The following is a 13,979-nucleotide window of genomic DNA, read 5'->3' as shown; positions in this document are numbered from 1 at the left end:
TGTAAAACAGTACTAGCTTTGCAGGTACAACAATGACGGGAATGGGAGGAAAATATCCAAAAATAGACAAAGAAAAAGAGGTGATGGTCAGGATTTAGCCTGACGTGCACCTCCCCAGGAATGTAACTACACCTCGTGGAGACGCAGACCTCCTGTCTGTTTCTGTAAGCTGAAACCATTTCCCTCAGTGGAAACAAAGCTTTCATTTACTTTAATTTCACAGATAGGAAACAATAAATTGTGAAGACAATAAAGCCTCTACAAAAATAGCATTTTAAGTCTTGTGTGTGATTTATCCCGGCTTCATATGAGTAGAGGAAATCTCTGCTAGCCACTAGGCTAATTTTACAATGTGAAATGCCATAGGCTTGTGCTAATAACGTTAGCATGTTGTATTTGTTTGAAAACATGTTTAGTATAAGACAGTTGTTTTGTCGGTGAACCTTTTGATTTGTAATGGAGCCAAATTTTGTAACGTTACCTTTGTTAAATGTTGCTGTTGTCCCTGGCTTCATATGAGAAGAGGAAAAGTCCGCTAGCTGCAATAGGCTTGTGCTAATAACGTTAGCATGTTGTATTTGTGGGGAAAATGTGTCCAGATAAAGACAAGTGTTTGTCTGTGAATGCTGCGAGTTATAGTGAAGCTGATTTGTGTTCTTGTGTTTGAAACTGTCTCTATTAAGCCATGTTTAATGTGTGTTTAATGTGTGTTTTGAATCAACTAAACTTCACAGCACTTCACAGAAACGCCGCCACCATTTTGGAGCCATGCCACTGGCATGGTAACTTGGAAATCCAGATGCCCCACCCCCAGCAAATTCAAATTTTCTCTGCACGGGGATCTGGCCCCGATGAGCAGAGCCCGTTGAATCGCCATCGGACCAATCAGATCAGTCTGTCTGACAGAGGCGGGCTCTGGGCAGGCTAACAGCTGCCGAAGGACCACGACCATTCAATTTAGGTTTGGAAGAAACGCTAAGCCAAATACACTTATCTTTTTCCTTGAGAGAGGAACAGAAGACTGCCCTAGAAGCCTTTGCTTCCAGGAAGGACGTTTTTGCCGTTTTGCCAACGGGATATGACAAAAGCATAATATATCAGTTAAGCCCCACTGGGTGGCAAACAAATGGGGCTAACTGCAATGAATATGTCACCTTGTTTTTTGCTCTGATTGGCTATCGTGCTATCCAATTGCGTGCGGCGGCATTTAATATGCCTCAGTTAGTCCTGCCCCTTGGGTAGGAAGGGTGTATCGGTGAGGGCCAAAATCTTTCTTGATTTGAGTCTGGATTTCCAGGCGACTTGCATGGCTCAAAATAAGAGATTCTAATAAAGCTAGAATATGACACTGGACACCCACAGAGACGCCGTGGAGTCGGAGCAGGCCGAAAATACTGAGGGCAGCGCTGTGAAGAGAGGCGGTGTGTTTCACTCCGTGCTGCCTCTTCTGGTCTTTCAGCATTGTGGTAAACATATACTGCAGGTTTTGGTGGGTGCTGGGCTTCCAGCAGCCACAGGAGGAAGCCCTCGTCAGCGCTGCTGTCTTAAGTCCCGCACACCAGAGCCGCATGGGGTCACCTGGCTGCTGCTGTCAATCCTGCCCCGCTGGGTGCAGGGCGCCTTGGGCTACCCAGTGTCCAGCATCACTGGAAGCTCCCTCTCACCAGATATCAGAGTCTCTCCTACTAAACCTTGTTAAGGACAGCAAGAGAAGGCAGAATGAGTTGGATGATGATGAGGAGGAAGGGGAGAGTCAGCCCTGGGTGGAGGCACTCACTCAGGAGCTCGCTGAAGACGAAGGCCCAGAGATGGATCCTGACTATGGGCCCAGTGCTAAAGAGACTGACCACACTAGAGAGAGTGAAGAGTACCACTCTCACAACAGCACAGAAAGCAGCATTGAGGTTCCAGGAAAAGGTGTCGTCAGTGAGGATGTGAACACAGAAACGGAGCCGTCGAATCCATCTGCTGTTGCTCTGCTGTTTAATGGATCATATGACAAAATGTTGTCTTGTTTCAGTGCTTTTCTATGTTTATATATTAATTCAATAAAATTTTGCCCTTTGCCTTAAAAAAAAGCTGGGATTTGTGGGTATAAGCAGGATTTATAATCATATTTATAACTCGCAGCATTCACAGACAAACACTTGTCTTTATCTGGACACATTTTCCCCAAGAACACAACATGCTAACATTATTAGCACAAGTCTATGGCATTTTACATTGTGTGAATTAGCCTAGCAGCTAGCAGACTTTTCCTCTACTCGTATAAAACCAGCAACAACAGCAACATTTAGGTAACATTACAAAATTTGGCTCCATTAAAACTCTCAAGATTCACAGACAAAACAACTGTCTTATACCAAACACATTTTCCAAACAAATACAACATGCTAACATTATTAGCACAAGCCTATGGCATTTTACATTGTGTAAAGTAGCCTAGGGACGAGGTCAGGATAAATCACACACAAGACTTAAGATGCTATTTTTGTGGAGGCTTTATTGTCTTCACCATTTATTGTTTCTTATCTGTGACGTGTAGTTACATTTCTGGGGAGGTGCACGTTAGGCTATGGCATAGGCTCCACGTCAACACGGAGCCTATGCCATAACTATGGCGTCGATTCAACGCAGCAGTATAAATTTCACCTTATACTGTATATTTCCTCATGCTCATGAGAGTAAGGCAGATTTGTCTGCACTATCATGCAATCCATTTTTTTGCACTTGTGGATGCTTCTGTATGCGTGCATGTGTCCCCGCGTCTGAGAGCCAAGAGGGGCGGATGAAGCGTGGGTGGGTGTGAATGATTCTGACATCATCACCGCCTGCCGTCTCGTCCTCTTCCAGTGCCCTGATACTGACAGGTCCTCTATTGTTCCAGCGTTGCGTGGGCTCCCAAGGTTCCCATGTGTTAGAAATCATCCACCCACGTGCTCCAGCAGACGGGGGCCCTAGACTGTGAAACTGTATACTGAGAGTCTGTGGGCTGCAGGACGGGGCCTGATGAAAGACAGTGTGACTGTAGAGAGAATAACAAACACCAGGCTCCTTGACACCATACACTACACACACACACACACACACACGTACCTGCAGAGATGCAGTGCAGGCACATACACCCACACAAGGTAGACAAACACATACACACGTTGCCACGCTAGAGCCCAGACTTCAGGGCCAGTGGGAGTAGGAAGGGGTGGAGGGATGGTATAGATGGATGGATGGCGGTGGACTGGATGGATGAGGAGATTTAAAGAATCCTGGTTCACGATGGTCTGAGCCCACTTCTGGTTCTGCTCAGAGCTGGTCTGGATGCAGGCCAGGCGGAGTGCGCTGGCACAGGTGAACACAGTCACACTCTTGGCTCACAGTCCCGCCACAGATCATTAAAACACAGAGAGGACAGAAGTGGAGAGTCTGTATATTTTCAAGTGGAGCTGGGCTCATTGTGTGGCTGCATCTGCATTCACTGAAATCATCTGCAGACCTGGATGAATTACTGTTTGCAAATATTTGTGTAGGTTTTTTTCTGCTCCACTACCAGATGGTTGGGAAATTTTACACTGTTTGAAAACGATTTTAGCATTAACATGTGGTCACTAACAGATGTTTCCTACTACTTTAAGTTAAAACTTTTATTTACATTTTAAAGATTTCACAGTGCTGTCATTTATTAAAGGGCCAGTGCAGGATTTAGGGGGATATATTGGCAGAAATGGAATCTAATAAAATAAATATGTTTTCTTCACTGTGTATTCACCTAAAAATAAGGATAGTTCTGTTTTTGTTATCTGAGGCTGCTTTCAGACCTAGAGTTGTTTTGCTTTGGTCTGAATCAAGGACTCATGTTGTTCCAAAGTTGTATAATTGCCTAGAGCTGGTTCGTGTTCTCACGGCAGCATTTACAAGTGGACCAGATCAAATGCCTTGTGTGAGAAAGCTGCTCTTGATTGGTCAGAATTTCCATGTGGGAAAAATCCAGGAAGTAAAGCAAACGTTGAAGAAGAGTACACTTGCAAGATAAATGTGACACTTTCTAATGTCACAATGGAGGGACAACTACGCAGGTTGATTTTAGTGCTGCTCATCGTGGACTATATTGCTGTCATTGTTCATTTTAGTCAAACCATACAGTTTGAAAACGAGGCGCGGCTCCAACTAGAAAACAATGTTTTGATGCATTGGATGTGCTGAATGTGCATATTAAGGCAGTACAGGAGGAGGTGCACATTAATAATCCTCCAGGACTGTAACATGCTCATGTTTAACCCAAACAATGTGTCATGTGACTGCAGTTGCTTCAGATCCAGGTCGGAACACGTTCTCAACACAAACGAACCGCACCAGAGTTCGTTTGTAACCGGACCGAGACCACCTCTTCAAGAAGGTCTCGGTCCGGTTGTTTTGGTGCACACCTGAGTGTGATTGCTGTGTTCACACCTGCCCAAACGAACCCGCACTGAGGGGGCAAACGAACTTGAGTTTGATTGAACTGAACCAAACAGGGCAGGTGTGAAAGCAGTGAGTTAGCAAGCTAACGTTTAACAAGCGTCAACATCAACTTTCTTTAGCACTTACCACTCTCACCGCAGCCACCAAACTGGACAATGGACTGCCAGAGGTTGTCCTTTAATTCATTGTTCATAAAATCATCCCGTCTTTTATGAAAAAGGACAGGGTGCTGTGAAACAAGGTTTATCAACCTTTCTCCCATACTGTCCTGCCTGACTGGTTTTTGGACTCTCCCGGGTCTGCGCAAACATCACTATAAACAAATAATCTCATTGGCCCAGCTGTGTAGTTCCGCCGGCGAATTCCGCGAGGGCCAAAGTCTGAGTGGAAACTTTTTTCACCACACAAAAGTTCCGCCCCGGTGTGCAAACTTCCATAAGAACCCATGAAATCAGCTTTTATATTTTTCCGCGAGAATAATCTGCGCAGATATTCGCCCTCAATGAGAATGGACTTTTAGAATGAGTCATTTATATCTACGTAGGGAGAAGGTCCTCGACTACAGAGATCGCCATGCTGCACCGCCATGTTTTTACAGGAGCCCAGAACGGACAAACCAAACACCAGGGTTTCTGTATATTTTCCTAGACAAAGCTTAAAAAAATCATGTCAAACTTGCCTTTTTAAAACATATTAGATTCAAACTATATTCATAATTTCAGCTAGCTGGATACATGGAGGGAGAGATGGAACGTGGAGGGAAAATGAAGTATGTGATAGTAAACAAAACATCACAGACTAATGTATATTAGAGCTACGTTATGACAGATTTGCCATAATGTTCTGTTACTTGGAAGGAAGGTTACTGTAACAATTTCATTACACGCAACAAAATTCCATGACTTTTCTAAAATCTTTAATGAATCTCTAATGAATTTTTAACTGACTTGTCCAGGCCTTGAAAATGTAATCATGAAACTCCATGACTTTCCCAGGTTTCCCATGACTGAAGGAACCCTGAAACACTGGCTCTGGATAGGACCATTTGAGTTTTCACATCAGCCAGTGCAGTGCAATTCAGCTCCTGGTAAAAACATCTGTATCTTAAGTTATCAGAGAAAAAAGGTGAGCACACATTAGCAGGAGCCCAGAGAGCGACCTGTCTACGATGTGCCAAACAGCTATGGAGAAACACTGATTTGTAATGTGGAACTGCTTTATTCAATTGTTTTTGTACCAGTTTAAATCACCTCATAAATCATCTGTTTGTTTTGGAGAGGAAGAGATCTCTGCAGATAATTTGGCTCCTGCTAAAAACCTCCTGAACAATTACCACTGAAGAATTTCTAACCAGGAGAAATTTAAGCTGGTTGCAATCTGTAATCTTCACCGCTTGATGCCCCGAAATCCTCCTACTTCTAAGAAACAGGCCATACACACTAAAGCTCTGACAAACAAGCCACAATGTGAATCTAATTTAGAGCATTATAAAGCAGTCAGGTGTGAAACAGGTTTTCCAAATTGTTCCCATGACTAAACTGTGTTTACTCTACATGGAAACTCAGGAGCTCACCTCAAACACTTCAAAATAACACCTTGTTCAAACACACACTGTGACCTGCTGGTGTTGCTGCCCCTTTTTTGATGGCATTACCTCATACAGGCTCCTCAGTGTTGGATCTTGGTCATCTTTTTTATGACAACACCTGTACTTAAAAAACCTCTGCCATCCTACGTCTCAAACTTTGTATGGAAACCCAAATCCCTGGAATTTACTGGGGAGCAGTAAAGGTGCAGCTGATGCTCAGTAATCCTGCTATTTATTGATCAGCCTGTGAGTGTTAAACTTCTACTCTTTCTTTGCAGCACAAAAGGCTCTTTGGGAATAAAGTCCTGCTTCTGACATTTAAGTTATTTCTATATTTTAGTCCTTAAATTCCAACATTCACAATTGGGTCCAAAATGAGCACCCAAGTGAAAATGTGGGTAGAGGTTAGGGTCACCTTTCCTTTCTGTGCTGCACAGACTGTGGAGATGATGCCTGAGTTTAACATTGCACTGCACATTCATCTCATTTATTTTGTGGAACTTTCAAACATCACTCTTATGTCTGGCCGTTATTCTGCCTGTAACGTTAGATCAAGAGATGTTTGACTGAAAACACTGAACATTATCTTGGTTATAGGTCTGTGCAAATATTCGTAGACAGCAGTTACATCAATGCATCCTATCCAGAAACTTACATTATATAGATCCGTTTAGGGACGACATCACAATGACGTCATTTTATTAGCTGGAGGCAAAACACGACTCTCCACCACGGGGCTGTAGGCTACATAGGAGTCTTAAATGTGGTGTTGTTTTGTTATTGGGACCCAGAAAAGAGTCATGGCTCAAAACTTCAGTCCGCCACTGTATTAAGGGTTAACATGTCCACCTCATCAGAAACTGGGGAGGTATTAAGAGGAATATTGGATTTCTCCGTAACACTAACTTTTTAGCACGTTAGCTAACGTTAGCTTCCATAGCAAAACAAACAAGTGTCGTCCTCCTTTGTAAGATTGGCTTCCTGTGACATCATCCATCCACTGAGTGAGAGCATACGGTCGGCCAGTCTGGGCCCGTTGGTCAGTGTTTACTTATTCAAGTTACACTCGAGGTCCCGGAGAGTGAGTGACATGGTGCGTTGGTAAATTCAGTTTGACGCTCTACACTTAAATGAGAGCCCTGTTGGTGGAAGAAACGGAGCGTTATATTTATGAATTAATGAATGGTTAAGTTGACCTGACATTAGGGCTGTCAACGAATATTCGAATTTAAATTCAAATTTGAAAAAAATGGACCTTCGAATGTGAAAATTGATATTCGATTGTGGAGGGAAAAAAAAACACCACCGCAGCTGTCCTCTTTGCGAGTGGGCGTTGGCCTGGGCCGCTGCACTGAATGCACTGCTTGACACATTCGCTCGCGGCTCGTGCAGAAAATAGACCAGACACCGAAACAATCGCTGCAGGGTGCGAGCCGGCCACGGTGTGGATGACATAATCGGTTAACATTGGCGCCGAAAGGAAACTGGCTTCGCTTCTTGGCGCTTCGAGCCTATTCGCAGCACTTCCGCAGACGGTGTGGCCCTGGCGTGACGGGTCAGAGAGGGGGGGCGAGTGAGAGGTCTGCGGTCGTTTATAACGTAATGTTATAGATAATTGTTTTATGTGTTTTAATGTGTAGGTATGTAAATGTTTTCAAAGACATTTATGTTGAAATAAAAATACCTACAAGTAGTTATGTTTCCTTGTATTAGTTTGCTCTCTTGTGGACATAATGCAAAAAAAAAAAAAAAAATTTGAATGGTTCGTACCTCGGAGTTATTTTTAGAAAGAATATTCGAACGTCATTTTTGAGCAATTTTGACAGCCCTACCTGACATGGTGCGTTTGTAAATTCAGTCTGACACTCTACACTAAAATGAGAGCCCTGTTGGTCAAAGAAACGGAGCATTATATTCCTACATAAATTAACAAACAGTTGAGTTAATCACACATTCACGGGGCTCTGGATAACAAAAAAGGTACATTTGACAACGCTCTGAAATTACGAACTCTCCTGTTTGTGTCAGAGTGCACTCCAGCACTCAGAATGAGTGTTTTATGAACGCACCAAATGTATAATCTTCCTCCATTGTCCAAAACAAGCCAACAGAACTTGCTAGCTAGCGCTAACTAACACCTGTGGAGAACTGTTTTGCCTCCAGCTAAGCCCCGCCCACCAAAAGCGTCATACTGTTTATACAGTAAAAGGGTCGGTAGTTGATTTAGAAATATTGACTGCTGCAGCTTTAAAGTCCTTTTATTTTCCTATTTATAATTTAAGGAGGGAGTAAAATTGTGCACACTGCTCTGTGCAGGTTTTCTTTGTGTCATAATACTGATTTCTGTAAGTTCTACATGACTGCAACCTAATCAATACAGCTAAATCAATGTGCGTGGAGCTTAGGTTATTGTTTGATCTACAGACACTTGAAAAATCTTACCTTGCTCTTACATCCCAGTGTGTTCAGATGCCTCCATGAAACCAGACTCCAGACTCACACTGGATCCTTACAGTCAGGAGACACGGGTGTCTTTGTTGTCCTATAGGTTAGACTGTCTGGCAGCCATGACACCTTTATGACAGCAGTCTGATCCCGGTGCACTCTGGGAGCCCTCGTGTTGATGGATGGTTCCTCTGCTGCCTGATGCCAGTGCCTCCAGGACCATTTCCCCATCGCTCCTGAAGCAGCGGCTGTTTGGACAGGAGACCTGTGAGGCAGGAGGGTGAACGAAGGCCTGGTCACAATGACTGAATGAGCTTCTGTGTTTGATGGAAGGGCTCACTGGTTGCACCAGAGGGTTAGAGGTTCTAGATGTGGGATTGGTTTACCACGATACAAAGTCCACTGTTGAACAGAGAGGGTGAGAAGCTGCTGATGTGTTTGAGTGACCTGTTTTTATATAAACATGTTTTACTGATGCTGTGACATAAATGAGACTAAACTGGACATCAGGATTAGGATCCTTTTAAGTCACGTTGAAGGAGCAGCAGCTCTGAAACTTAACCTTCACAAAATGTCGTCTCACTCATCAGTCCAGGTTCTGGGAAGCTTCTGTGCTCTGGAAAATCAGAATCTGTGATATATAAACATCAGTGATCACACGCTATCGACTTATGGGAACATTTCAGATGGATGGACACTTCTCTTGGCAGGAAACAGGTAAAACAACCATTTCTGCAAAAAGGGTTTAAGTACTTTATAATGAGGGTGACCCTGATACAGTATATGATGGAAAGATTCTTCAACTAGCACTGGTGCTATTTTCCTGTTCTATTATCTGGTCTCTGATTTAATCCAAAACAATCATCCTGCTTTAGCGTTCAAGCTTCCTCAAGAGACCGAATGACGGCATTGGTTATTTGTTCGAACCAAGCAGTGCCAGAAACTGCAGTTTCTCTAATGGCCACTTGAGGGTGGCTCCAAGAGCAAATCAATCCCCACAGACCCCCATGTTAAAATGCCCAACTTTACAGCAGAAATAAACATGTTTACAGTCTGATACGAAACACAGTTTAGTCTCAATAGCTAATGTCAACATTCATGACAACTGTACGGGAGATACATTTTATATTACTTACCTTATTTACATTTTATTAAGGCTTAAAGTTAGTATATTTTAGGGAGGGGCTGCTTGAGTGACAGAAAGTCTGTGAGACATTGCTACACTCAGTGAGTCGGATCCACCCCTCATCCCAAACCAAACCCCAGGAACAGCTCTGAGCTGGGAGACAATCTTGACTTAGGGTGTTTTCACATCTACAGTTCGTTTGCTCTGGTCCATGTCTGCAACCAGTTTGTTATAATGTTGCATATTGCCTCAAGTTTGGTTTATGTTCAGATGGCAATGTTTACATGCAGACTAAAATCTGTGATGCTCTCTTACTGGGCAGAATTTGATGCTGGAAAACAGAACTCCTGGTATGTTCCAGAAATAGATTGATGCACCATTTTCCAATTTCACAATAAAGGGACATTGTACATTGTTTGTGTTTATCACTTTAGGCAACCGGAACCGTGTTGACACAACAAAGTCAACAAAGGCACATGTCAAGACAGTCCAGGAGGAGATGCACATCAGTGCTCCAGAACTGTGACATATCCATCAGCTGAAATTATCTCTGAAGATCCATCAGGTATGCCCCTGGTCTTCGACAGAGCTGACACCTGTTTGCACTTAAGTAAAGAGGGAGGACAAGCATAGGCTCTTCCATAGCCAAAAGACACGCACAATGCACATTGCAGTTGGCTACGATTGAATCCAGAAACAGTGCAATGTTTCTCCAGTTGGTTCGGATCAAATTGGGAACATGTTATCACTGAAAATTAGCACTTCTGAACTGTACAAGAGTTCTTTTGTAACCAGACAGGGACCACCTCTTAAACAAGGTATTGGTCTGTTTCTTTTAGTCCGCAACTGAGTGTGATTGTTGTGTTCACACCTGCCCAAACGAACCACACCCAAAAGGGTAAACACTCCAGGGTTTGATTCAACCGAACTACTGGCCACTCTTGGTATTGCATGATCATGCGACACATACTGGCCCACACTCACCACAAAAGGAATGGCTGTGAAGCAATGAATGTATTTTTCTGAGCATAACAAACAACCAAAAATGACAATTTGGGCCACTTTAACCTATAAACAACAACCTAAAGCCTCTGAAGCAGCATTTTACATGAAGTAGGCTACTCACTGTTTAATGTGCACCTGACACCTGACACCTCTCAGGCTTCGTGTGTAGAGTCATCCAGTGGGCCGGATTGGACCCTTTAGCAGTGGTTCTGGCCCACAGTACGTATGTTTGACACTCCTGATTTATATGATCAGAATATGATCCAGTCCAATAAACTTGGAAAGGCTGGAAGATAAATTGCCTCACTTTTTCAACAACTTAGTGAGCAACTTTTATGGGGATGAATGTGGCGCCATCTTGGAACGCAGCATCCAGTTTTGTTAATACATCCGTGCCTCAGACAACCAATATACTGACTGTCTGTACAAACACTAGCTGTAGCCAACTCATAAGAATCTCGGGTCTTTCTATGTCCTCCAGTCTCCTTTCTTTGTGTCTCTGTATGTTTATGCAGTGGAGTCATACAGCCTTGAGATACATACAAAGAATTTTTATCTAACGTAGACACGTCTTTGACACCACCTGTGGCAAATTTGTGTCTGTTGGTGCCCACATGCATTGACTTTATCTGCAATCACATTGCCTCTAAATTCACTTTGTATTCAGTCTGAAAACAAGTTAAGCCCCTTTTCCAACTGGAGGAAAAAACCCACCAACACCCACTAACATCTGGCTTTTGTATTTAATAGGAAAGGTTACAATCAGAATTCACTCCGGGGACAAATGACTGCAGTAGTCACAAGTATTTATCGGCTCTAACTCCGATCAGCTCGGATCAATAGTGATGGAAGCATGACACCCAAGTGGACGTGCTAATTTTGCCGCTTTATCGGCATGATGCAGTTACACTCAACTACAAATTCAGTCCATCTTTGTTGAAGCAGCATTTAAACTTTGTTCTGAATTAGTCTCCATTGAGTTTGAAAGAGAGGCTGAATAAGTAACACTAAATAAAAAATAAATAAATAACCACTTGCCGCATGGTCGTCTGGTAATGGGAAAAGAGTCTATCATCTATTTTTAGTGGGTCTAGCATGTATGTGCTAATTTTGGTGAAAAAGGGATATTAGAGGCGACACTGAAGTCCTCAGAACATGCCTTGTGTCCCATCAATATTTGTTTTTAATATGAAGTAGCAGTTTCCGTACACTTAACTAAAGAAGTGGCAGATCAGGAAATGCTCATATAAGTAGCTTTTGTAAAGGTCTTACAGGTCTATTTGGAGGGCACTTTCACTGACGACTGACTTCTTTTTGTTTACGTGAGAGGACTTCTTACTGAAGGCCTGAAGGTGTCAGAAACATGAATGTGGACTCTGCGATGTTTGTTTTCCTCTGGTTTTGTTGATGTCTTTGAAGCAGACAGTGAAGCCTCACTCTGCAGCTTTCATGCTGTGTGCTTTCTGGTGAACAAGGCCCTCTCTATGTTCACTTTGCTCAGCAAACAGTGTGATTGAGTGGTCCTCTGTGTGATGATTTGCAGAGTCAAACTGCTGCTGGATTTCCTGGCTCCACACCAGGCAGGACACAGCAGGTCAGAAGTACCAACCAGAGGGAGCCATAGACCGGAGTCCCACGGCCTGAGGTTCTGGTATCCACTTCGCTTAAGACGCAACATCCAAAGGAGCCTTCGCAGGAAGTCTCAGATAATTTAATGTTGTGCAGCTCCTCAACTTTGGCCCGTCCTGACTGATTGTGCAATGGAAATTGAAGATTTATAACTCCTGAAGGAGTCGCTAATCACCGGAGATGAGAGGCTTTGGGGGGGGGGGGAAGGATGAGCAGAGGCGGGCTGCATGAGTGTCCAGCACTGACTACCCCTGACTGGCTTACCCGCCGGGCTTGTTCACTCACCCACAGGTACACAGACTGACACGCAAGCTCACACACATGCAGACATGCTCACTGTGACATGACACGCATGCAAACACACGCTGCTTGTATGCCTCCTTCAACACAACGGCCGTCTTGGGAGGATGTGTGGAAGACATTGCATATTTCCTCCTCCCTTTCTTTGCTGTTTCTGTCTTGCATGTGTGAGCGGCTAGAAACAGACGCAGAGCGGCTAAAACAGAGAAATAGATTTGCAGGTGGCCTAAAATAACAATAAGGATGAAAAGAAAGAGAGGATGTGTGTGTCCACTGCTCCCAGCGACTGGATAAAGGATCACAGAGAGGAGGGCAGAGCGTAGGGCCAGGAAGACGGGAGGACAGTCTCGTTACATTAAGTTTCTCCTGGGTCCATTACACTTGACAAAACCCAGTTTACTTTTGTCTTCTGCTGCCGACGGCGAGGTGAGACGGACATGTTCAGGACAGACTCCTACTGTCAAATTTAAAAAGATGAGAATTAACAACAGGCAGAGCTAAAGAGTTTCCAGTGGAGCCTTCCCAAGGTCACGTTGAGGAGTTAAAAGTTTTTACTCTCACACAACAACCCTCCCCTTTCTCCCTCAGACACCCCCAGATTATTGTCCTATAATGATGTTATCTTAACTCTCACTATCTCACATTTTCACAGCGGTGTCCTTCCATATCAGCCTGTCGGAGTCTTTGATGTGACCAACGAGCTGCTGTCTATGAACACAGTAACAGTGTGCAGATGGAGCTCAGGGAGCAGGGCGCACAGGCCCCAGTAGGAGAAGGACATGCTTTAATTTCTACGGCCGCCTCTTGTAGAGCTGACCTTCACACCTCCGGCGATCCATCAAGATCTTTTCCCGCCAAGAGCAGCTGGAGCCGAAGCAGGACGATGGGTTTTCAAAATAAATGTATGGTGAAAGAGCAGGTGAAGGTACACGTGTACTTCAGATGTAAAAGGATGATGTAAAGAAGATGATACTAACAACACGTCACCTCCTCACTTTCACTTTTCAGTTTTCATTCACAAACTCTGAAAACAAAAAAGTTGAGAAAACAACTTTAAAGGCAACTTAAACACATTTCTTTTTTTCCCAGTACATAAGTTCTGTGGAGTTTTAATCTTTTGTCCAAATAATGTTCTTCAAGATTTCTATAAATCTAATGGTGTCTCAAATAGGATACTTTCATAAGTACACATATGTTGTGTTCACACCGGGCGCGAGTGAAAACATTTGCGCAAGTAAATTACATGTAAAGTCAATATTAAGACACAATTAGATGCAAATTCCAGAAGGGCAGCGCGATGGACACCATGGACACGACGTGAATGCGAAGAAATATCTGAATTACATGGCGCGAATGAAGCAAGTATGATTGATTTCGCATCATACTATTTGCTAGAGTTGAAAAATCTGAAATCTGTGCCCCAACAGC

The 13,979-nt window shown here is 43.6% G+C and overlaps 1 pseudogene; it reads left to right on the top strand.

The window, feature by feature from the left end:
- Positions 1-1,342: 1,342 nt before the first annotated feature.
- LOC144459477 (uncharacterized) lies at positions 1,343-13,321 on the top strand (annotated as a pseudogene).
- Positions 13,322-13,979: the final 658 nt, after the last annotated feature.

This window comes from Epinephelus lanceolatus, chromosome 21 (genome assembly GCF_041903045.1).
Source record: "Epinephelus lanceolatus isolate andai-2023 chromosome 21, ASM4190304v1, whole genome shotgun sequence".
NCBI classification, from domain to species: domain Eukaryota; kingdom Metazoa; phylum Chordata; class Actinopteri; order Perciformes; family Serranidae; genus Epinephelus; species Epinephelus lanceolatus.
This window is presented reverse-complemented; position numbering and strand designations above follow the sequence as displayed.